Raw genomic sequence first — 10,756 nt, 5'->3', positions numbered from 1 at the left:
GAAGAGAAAGAAAATCTATTGGATTTACCCATACTGTTGCTTAGCATGCTTTTCATTTCTTCCTAACATTCCAAGGTTGGAATTTTCATTGTTTTCTTTCTGTTTAGAGAACTTATTTTAAGCATTTTAGGATTAGTGTTCTTGTGACAAATTCTCTTATTTTCCTTCATCTGATGATGTCATGATTTTTCCTTCATTCCTATAGGATATATTGCTGGATATAGGATTCCGGGTTGCTAGTTCTTTTCTTTCAGTATTGAAAAATGCTGTGTCATTTCCTGCTAGCTTCCATGGTCTCTCTGATGATAAATCTGCTCTCATTTTAATTATTACCTGCCCCTAAAGTAAGGTGTCATTTCTCTTTCACTCCTTTCAAGATTTTTTTCTTTCTCCTAAGTTTTCCAAACACTAAAACTTGGCTATGAGGTCTCTTGGGATGAAGTCATTTGTGTTTAACTTTTTGAAGATTTGCTTAGCTTCTTGAACGTATAGGTTCATCATTTTTTTATTTTTATTTTTTTTTTGCCAGATTGAGAAGTTGGTTCATTATTTCTTTGACTACTTTTTCAGCCCTGCTATCTTTCTTCTCTCCTATCAGGACTCCAAAGACATGAATATTATATCCTTTTCATTATACCCCAAATCCTCAGGGCTTGTTACTTTTTAAAAGTCTCTTTTTTTCTGTTGTTCAGATGAAATCATTTATATTGTCCTACAATTCAGTTGGGGTGACTACGAACCTAATCAGTGAGGAGGTCTAGAGTCCCCAACGGGCCTTTGCTGTTATGGTGGAGTAGAGTCACAGTTGTCCATGCTGTTTGACTAGAGAAGAGTGATTATTGCCTAAAAGTTTTTGTCTTGCTAGGGTGCCTTGTTCTTGGTTATTTGGTTAGAGAGAGGAGGCTTTTGGGATTTTGTTGTTGTTTGTTTGTTTTATCTGTGCTCATTAGCATTTCTGAGTGGCCAATTTCTTCAGCTGCTAGTATGGGATATATGAGGTAAAAACAAATCCCAGGGAATTCACTACTATGTTGTTTCTCAACTCCCATAATTTCTAGCCTCTCTGTCCTCTTCTTTCCCTATTTTTGGGCATTTTAAATATATAATATTTAGAGGGTTTAGCTGTACTTAGCAAGAGGAATAGGGAAAATTACATCTCCATCTTCCTGGAAATAGAACTATTCTATTAATTTTAATACATATTTTTGAAACATATTTTTCTTCTCTGCCCCAAATACCAGGTTCTTTATCTTTTTTACTATAGAACCTTGCAAAAATCCCATACTTCTCCCCACCAATACTTATTAAAGAAAGCAGGCTCTATCCAGGTATTTATTCATAAAATTTGGAGGTTTTCCTTATCCCTTAAGTATCAACTTACTTTTTCTTAGAATCCTTCCTTTTGTTTTTGAATCGGGGAATGGTTAACATGAACTACACCTGGCCAATCTTCCTATGCTTTTCTCTTTTATGTAGGGAATATTTCTTTATCTGTGAAATTCGAATCTGTCTCAATGATATGATTTTATAAGGTGGCCTAATAAAAAGGGGTATCACAAACTACTCATAATATCTGAAATAGGATATATTTCAGGTACTTATTATGAGTACTGCGGAACCACTGCTCAAGGCTTCTTTCCTACCATATAACACATTAAGCTGATTTCATATTTAGGAGTTATCTTGACTATTCCCCTTGTCTGAAGTGCTTTTTACCTGAATTTTTGCAAGATTGGCTTTTGCTCATCATTTAAGTCTCAACTCAATGTCACCTCCTTAGAAATGTTGTTACTGACTTCCCAGTCTAAATTAGGCCATCCACAGTATGGTATTTCTGATTCCATTATCCTAAATTATTTTCTTCATAGCATGTCTTAATATTTGAAATTACCTTACTAATTTATTTGCATGCTTTATATTCATTTCATCTTCTTCCTATAGAACATAAGTTTAATAAGGAAGGAACTTAGAATTTGAATGAATGAATGAAATAGCTAGTAAGACACATACATAAAATAGTTTTATATTTACAATTAGTTTTGAAATTTTAAATATGGGTGAAGAAGTAATGAAAAATATTATATATGGAATTATCTTTCATTGAAAATCCTTATCTAATTGTATCATAAAGGGTTCATGATGTTTCCAGTATAATTTATTAAATACATATCAAGAAACAAACTCAGATTTTAGATACCAATACTATACTTTAAAAAGGAGGAATTTCTGTATAATTTTAGCAATAAATTCTAAGGTAAATCATTTTACATATTTTATTCAAAATAGAAGATAATTGTTATTTGGAATTTCAATGTACCTACATGCAAAAAAAGGTTATTCTTTAGCCAGAAAACGTAGCTTTGGTATAGAATATTTGGGAGATCAAAAAATGTTAGAGCAAGTAAACATATTATTTTGAATTAATAACTTTGAGGAACACTTTTTGCATTCTGGAGATTTTAGTCACCCACAGAATTTGTTTTTAACTTAAAATAGATAATTTTGTTTAAGTGCCTCTGGTGTCTTTTTTAGAATTTGGATCATAGTGTGTCACCAGCACTCATGTTCAAGTTAAGTATCCAAAAGGAAGAAGTTTAAGTGGAAATTTTCCTTCTTCTTTAATCAATGTATCTATAGACTTTCTAATAGAAGAGTGCTGTGCAAGAGCTCAGTGCAACAATCATGTTCAAAAAAATAACGTGCTTCACATTGACATTTGCTCTTAATACCTTTTTCTTTTAGTGTTTGTTGGGGTGCATAAGTGATAGAAGGATGTGTTTGCTAAGGCAATTACCCATTATTGTTGAGTGGTCTAGCAGTCCCCCGAGTAAACTCATGCATAATCTGTTTGTGCATAATATACTGTCTACAGTACTGTACCTACCCCTGCTGGGGGGAAGAAATATTTGGGACTTCTTGCTCATACTGTTTCCTTGTACATTAAATGACCTCTTTTCCCAACCCGACCTTCATCTCTCTATAGCCAAATCCAAACTGTCTTTCAAGCTCAAGTGCATTTAATGACCACATAGAAAGTTATTTTTCCTCCTCTCAACAACCCCTGAGACTTTATCAATACCCCTCATTATAGTTAAGTATAATACAGGTGAGAAAATATATATGAACACATTTTATCCTATTAGATTCTAACTGTAATGAGGTGAACAAATAATGGGTTGCTGGCCGCCTTACATGCTCTGCCAAATGCTCCCCACTTTCTGAAAGCTGACCTCCCATTATTTTATTTTTTTTAAGACCGAGTTTCACTCTGTTGCCCAGGCTGGAGTGCAGTGGCATGATCTTGGCTCACTGCAACCTCTGCCTCCTGCGTTCAAGCAATTTTCCTGCCCCAGCCTCCCGAGTAGCTGGAATTACAGGCACCTGCCACCGTGCCCGGCTAATTTTTGTATTTTTAGTAGAGATGGGGTTTCACCATGTTGGCCAGGCTGGTCTCAAATCCCGACCTTGGGTGATCCTCCCACCTCGGCCTCCCAAAGTGCTGGGATTACAGGCATGAACCACTGTGGCCAGCCTGTTCTTCCATTCCACTCCCCCATTTCTTGTGTGCATGACCTGTGAAGAAGCAAATGTGCTCCAGCAACCAGGATCAGACACCAAGCCGCAGCATCTTGGGAAAAAATGTTTGGTGATGGGTGGATGCTTGACCTGCTCCCTGGGTAACAGGGCGAAAAAATAAGGGAGAGAGATTGATTGTCTCTCTTCATATAGCTCAGACCGTAAGATCTAGTGTTGAAAGTGAATCACATCATTCATCTGATCAAAACCCTCTCAGAGCTCCCATGTTCCTTGAGGAAAAAAACACAGTTCTTTTAACAGCCTGCAAAGTCCTCTGTGACCTGTGGCCCCATTACTTCTCACTTCTCACCTCTTAGTTATCACACTCTCTGCTCTAGGCATGCTGGCTTCTATGCTGTTCCAATACCCCTGGAATTGGAACCTGAGACCTACTATAGACTAAATGTTTGTGTCCCCCTAAAATTCATATGTTGAAACCTAGTCTCCAATGTGATAGTATTTGGAGAGTGAGCCTTTGGGAGGTGATTAGGTTTCGGGTGGAGCCCCTAGGATTGGATTAGGGCTCTTATAAGGGGATGAAGGGTCTAGAGCTCTCTCTCTCTCTCTCTGCCATGTAAGGATGCGGTGTGAAGACAGCCATCTGCAAACCTGAGAGCAGGCCCTTACCAAGAACCCAAACATGCTGGCACCGAGACCTTAGGCATCCAGCCTCTGCAACTGTGAAAACTTGTTTAAGCTAAGTCTGTGTAGTTTGCTATAGCAGCCTGAATGGGCTAATACAGAACCTTTGCCCTGGTTATTCCCTCTGTCCATGACCATCTTCACCGATGCACTGGCATGATCAAATCTCACATTTCTTATTCAAGCCTTTCTGCAAGTGTTATCCTATCAATGAGGCCTATTCTGACATTCTGTTTAAAATCACAACCTCCCTTCTCTCCCCTACCCTATTTATAGCATACTCAGTCCCCTTCAGTATGTTCCAATCATTTATACCTTTAGCACTTACCACTTTTTAACATTGTTCTTTTCTTTTTCCCTTTCAAGACAGAGTCTTGCTCTGTCACCCAGGCTGGAGTGTAGTGGTGCGATCTCGTCTCACTGTAACCTCCGCCTCCTGGGTTCAAGCAATTCTCATGCCTCAGTCTCCCAAGTAGCTGCGATTATAGGCATATACCACCACGCCTGGCTAATTTTTGTATTTTGGGTAGAGATGGGGCTTTGCCATGTTGGCCAAGCTGGTCTCAATTTCCTGGCCTCAAGTGATCCACCCATTTTGGCCTCCCAAAGTGCTGGGATTACAGGAGTGAGCCACTGCTCCCGACCCTAACGTTTTCCATATGTCTTATTTCTGATGTGTATTGCTTGCTGTCTGTTTCCACACACTAGGGTATAAACTTGGTAGGGCCAGGTCTTTTTGACTTGTCTTCACTGCTGTCTGTATCCAAGTACCTAGAACAATATTTGGTATCATGAGCATTCATAAATATTTGTTGAATAAGTAAATATGCAGCCACATTCTAGTGTGTGATGACAGGAGCAGAAAAATTAGGTCTGAAGCTACAGAGAAGCATAAAGCATAACATATACTTCCTTGGGCCCTTCTCCATCTCTGCTGCGTTTGTAATATAAACTCCCTTCTGTACTTAGGCCAGTTCCGAAAAATTACTATGGCTTAAACAAAGACTCTAATACATTTAAGAAGGCAAAAGCCAAGAGCCAAGTTTGTTTATTTCTATCTTTTAATTGCCCTCCCTTGATTTGTTGCGATGCCTGGCACACAATACATATATTTAAGTTAAGTGAATGAATGCAGCTTTGCTTAAATAAAATCTAACCTACTAAGATATTTGCTCCACACTAAGGAATTTTTGTACTTGCCACTGCTTATAGTCAGGGAATCACCCTGATGATGTATTTACTTGCCTGTGTTATCTTAGTCTGGTTTGCTATTAAATTGATTTCTGTACCTTGCAGGTCAGTGTTTGTGGATCTTATTTTAGCATGTTGCAATCCACCTAATGACCCAATTCATGTGTTGGGTGGTGATCTCTATTTCTCTTCTGCTAAGATCTGTAATCAATATATCATCAGTGGGTAATCAGCGCATGTCTTTGCATAATGGTTTAGAATCAGTTTCACTGCCAGATCAGCTTGTGCATTTCAGAAAAGAGTCAACAGCTCGAAGCTAAAGCATAACACCTCAGAGATGGTGCTGCATCCTTGAATAAGGAATTTTCTAAGACTGGATTACAATTATATGTAAAATACTAACATTACATTTGTAATGCCCAATTTTGTTCTTGAAAACAAAAACTGTAATACATCTTTTGTAAGAATTTTAGAATTAGAAATTACATTATAAAATATAAATGTTACTTAGTCCATCAAAGATGAGGATTTGGAAGAACCTAGACCAACTCAGAAAGAGTTAGAACATCTTCCCTAAGCTTTCATTTTCTCTTTAGGTATTTCTGTTTGAGAAGATTTTTCCCCTTAAGTAAACATTTAGGATAACTCTTTCCTCTTCTTTCAAAGCACATAGTATGGAGGAAAGTTTAAAAGGAGTTGTGCTGAAACAATTGGATATTTATATGCAAATAAGTAAACCTAAACCCAGACCTTAACCACAATTGATCAAAATGTATCATACACCTAAATGTAAAATGCAAAATTATAAAACTTCTTGGAAAGGCTATAGGAGAAAATCTGTGTGACCCTGGGTTGGGTGATGAGTTTTTATATACAACATCAAAAGTGAAAAAAAAAAAACAATGAGCAAAAGATCTGAATACATATTTCAGTATAGATGATATACAGATGTCAAATAAACATATGAAAAGATGCACATCAGTTATCATTAGGGAAAGGCAAATTAAAACAACAATAAGAAATGCCATACCTATCATAATGGCTAAAATCCAAAAAAATTAATGATATCAATTATTGGTGAGTGTGAAGAGCAAAAGGAATTTTTCTTCAGTCCTAGTGGGAACGCAGAGTGGTTCAACCACTTTCAACCACAGTTTGGCAGTTTACTACAAAGCTAAACAAAGCCTTGTCCTATGATCCAGCAATTGTGCTCCTTGGTATTTATCAAACTGATTTGAAAACATATGTCCATGTAGAAACTTGCACACAAATATTTATTGCAACCTTATTCATAATCAACAAAACTCATATGTTCTTGAATAGATGAATGTATAATCAAACTGTGGTACAAGCATATAATGGAATATTATTCAGTGATAAAAAGGAATGAGCTATCAAGCCATGTGAAGATATGGATCACTATTAAATGCTATCGCTAAGTTAAAAAAAACAGTCTGAAAAGGCTACATACTATATGATTCCAATTGCACGATATTCTGGAATAGGCAAAACAATGGAAATGGTAAACTGATTAATGGTTGCCGGGGTTTTGGAGGGGATGAGGGGAGGGTTCAATAACTAAAACACAAAGGATTTTTTAGTGCAGCTATTCTTTATGATACTGTACTGGTGGATAGATGACACTACGTGTTAGTTAAAAGCCACAGAAATTTACAGCACAAAGAGTGAGCTTCAATATATGAAATTTAAAAAATGATTTAGGAGGTTAGAGAATCAAATGATAAAATGCAAAATGGGACAAAACTATCTGACTGAATTACAAATGTATGAAGCAGTCTCACTTGAAAGTGTTGGGAGAGAAAGGTTCTGATCTAAGTAACACTGAAAATACCTGGAATCTGTAAGACTAAGGGCAAAAGGAACTGTATGTAAGAACAGACTCCACTTGATAAAGTTAGTTCCTATGGGAATATGGGCTAGCACTTCTGAAACCACTTGACATGTACACAGGAATGGAAAAATGAAAACTGGTGAGAAATACTGAGAACTAGATTACTCTGTTGGAGCAGGAGGTTAGAGATAAGCAAGGGGAGAAAATTAGTATGGTCTCTGTGGTAATGGATTAGAGATGGAGACATCGGTATAAACTCATATTTAATTTCATATAGATATAGATTGTTACATGTAGAATGCACATACATTTATATTTATATGAGTTAGTACACACACATATATTTCTTTGCTCTGCCAACTAAGAAGGTCTAGAACCGATGACATCCAAGTAATAATTAATACAATTAACATCCAGATATTTGTTTTTTATATCATTCACTAATAAAAGGAAGCAGAATACATCCTTGGAGGAATGGCTTATTCTAGGGCTGGGGCAGCAAATTTAGAAGAGTAGCCTGGAGCATCTTGTAATGAAACGGCAGAGTTCTCTGACTCCCCTTGCAGGACTTGCGACAGGGGTGTGGCTCATCTGTTCAGCCGTGCACACTCAAACCCATTACAGGAGGGGGAGCAATCAGATGGGCAGGTGCAGGAACCAGGGAGTGTGCCCTTGGCTCTGGCCCCATGGCAGCATCCAGAGGTGGGTGTCTGTGACTCCTGAAGCCCACATGGGCATGTGTTAGAGTGCATTCTTTAAGCCTTGTTGTCTGCAGATAGCTTAAGTGTTAACTAGCTCAGTGCCCTCTTCATACCCAGGTCCTTGTCTGGTGTCCAGGAAGAATCAGGTTGCATGCAGACTTGAAGGATGGTGAATGCAGGGGTTTCACTGAGTGGTGGAGGTGGCTGTCAGTGGGATGGATGAGGAACTGGAAGGGGGATGGAGTGGGAAGATGATCTTGCCCTGGAGTTTGACCATCCAGTGGCCAATCTCCTCTCCAACCATCCCAAGCCAAACTCCTCTTGGTGTTCAGACACTCCTTCTCTTCTCTCTTTCTCTGGCCCGCCATTCTGCCATTCTTCTGCTATTCTGTTCGTCTCCTTATGGAACTGGGGGTTTGGGGTTTATACAGGTATGGGATAGGGAGGTGTGACAAGTCAAAAGGCAACTTTTCAGTGTGAAAACAGGAATGCCTGTTCTTATTTAGGGCCACAAGTTTCCAGGCTTGAGGGTGGGGTCTTTGGTGGTTAATTGCTCTCTTCTACCCAGTATTTCCCTGTCTCCTGTCCATATCATTAGTGCTACAAATTAGAAGCAGTGCTCAAAACACCCCCAGTAATGGAGATCTGTCAAAGGAACATGGGAACCAACTGAAAAAGCTCTCAATGACCAAAGATAGAACAATTTGAGCAACAAAATAAAATAATATAAAATTATATTATATAATGTATATATATACATTATAATGTAAAATATGAAACAAAAATCCATGGTTTTATATGAATAAATAAATGAATACATAAATATATGGAGGAGAAAGAACAAATCCTATGTACAGAACAATTCCAAATAATTTATTTAGATAATCTACCTTCAAGGAGGTAGAGCACAACTGACCATTCCTCAACAGTAGGCATAGTGACTTGCTTCTGTGGAGTACAGTAAGGAAAGAAGGAAAAAATAATAATTTTATAATGGAAACTAGACAAACCTCCCTTTATCAAGGTGATCAAGGCTAATGTCAGCAGTGAAAAGCCATACTACAAGTATATACCCTTGATATAATGTGAGAAGAATCACAATCTGTGGTCTTCCTCCCAAAACTCATAACTCCAATCTACTCTTGAGAAAAACTTCAGCCAAATCCCCATTGATGGACATTCTACAAAATACCTAACTAGAAGTCCTTGAAATTTTGGTTAGGTATTTTAGCAAGAAAAATTTGAAAACACTCACAGTAAGGAGGAGCCAAAGGAGGCATAACTATTAATACTATAGGTAATGAGGTATCCTATATGACATCCTGGAACCGAAAAAGAACCTTTAGTTAATATTAAAACTAAAAAAATGAATAAAATGTGAAACATGAATAAAGTATGAATTTTATTTAATAAAAATATACCATTATTGGTTCATTAATTGTGATAAATATACCATATTAATGTAAGATTTTAATAGTAGGGATATATATACCATATATCCCTACTATTATTATATAGTGATAAATATAATAAATATTTATCACTATATAAATAAATATATAGTGATAAATATAATAAATACTATTATTATATAGTGATAAATATACCATATTAATGTAAGATTTTAATAGTAGGGAAAATCGAGTGTGAGATATTTGGGAACTCTGTACTGTCTTCCCAATTTTTCTGTAAATCTAAAGCAATTCTAAAATAAAAAGCTTATTTTAAAAATGTAATGAGGAATTGGCTTCAAGTACAAAACTGTCTTCTTTAAAAGAGTAACATCTCCAATTCTATCTTCCTTGGCACTTGTAACTCTTCAGAGCATTTTACACCCACAACTAACTTTTAGTACCTACTACTCATGTTTGCCAATGCTGAATGACTTCAACTATAATATAGGAACAAGCCACCTCTTTACTCTTAACTGCCACAATATGCAAACACTGGCCAAAGAAAAAGGGCAAGGGAGAGAAATTCAAAGACGAAAGAGACCTAGACAAAAAGAAACATAATCACATTTACATTGGAAATGCCAGAGTCACCAATAATGACTTTAGGCAATACTGAATGTCCCTTGGCCATTGGTTTAATGTTTCTGTCAAAAGATGATGTTTCTGGAAATAAAGGGTGTATATCTCATAAACTCCCTGTTATATGCTTCAGTAGAATTCCTAAAAGACACTTGGGATTCCATTGGAAAATGTAGCTTGCAGTTAGCCATTAATCAATCAATTTAGTGAAAAAAAAGTGGCAATTGAGTTCTTCAGAAGGTAATCAGACACTAAGACAAATACTTTGGAATGAATATAGTGTAAAGCCAACTACACTGGTGTACACCATCAATATATCTCAACTCAAAGTTGTCATCAATTATTCATGAATTCTAAGCCAGCTAAGCAGTTATGCTAAGATACAGAAACTTTCAAAATTTTCCACTTATTAACAAGCAGTGTCAAATATGACAGCAGGTGTTTACTGCAGCTACTGAAGATACAAGTTTGAAGTGAGTCACCTAAAGTTTCTTATAATAGACACCATGTGATCTCTCCTCAGTTTTTGCAAAGAAAAAAACAGTGCATTCTGTCATCACTATTTAATTTCTGCCTCAAACAAAATGACCCCAAACACTCAATGGTAATAGTGTTTTACAACCAGAAATGGTATAAACAGAATAAGGCATTTCTATTAAAAGCTATATTCAGACAACGCTTTGTTACTCTTGCTGTGAAAGTGCTCATTTTCCTTGTAGTAATCCAACAAGAGGATTTGAGGATTGAGAGTATAAGGACAG

This window comes from Pan troglodytes, chromosome 2 (assembly GCF_028858775.2).
Source record: "Pan troglodytes isolate AG18354 chromosome 2, NHGRI_mPanTro3-v2.0_pri, whole genome shotgun sequence".
Classification (NCBI taxonomy): Eukaryota; Metazoa; Chordata; class Mammalia; order Primates; family Hominidae; genus Pan; species Pan troglodytes.
Note: the sequence above shows the minus strand (reverse complement) of the source record.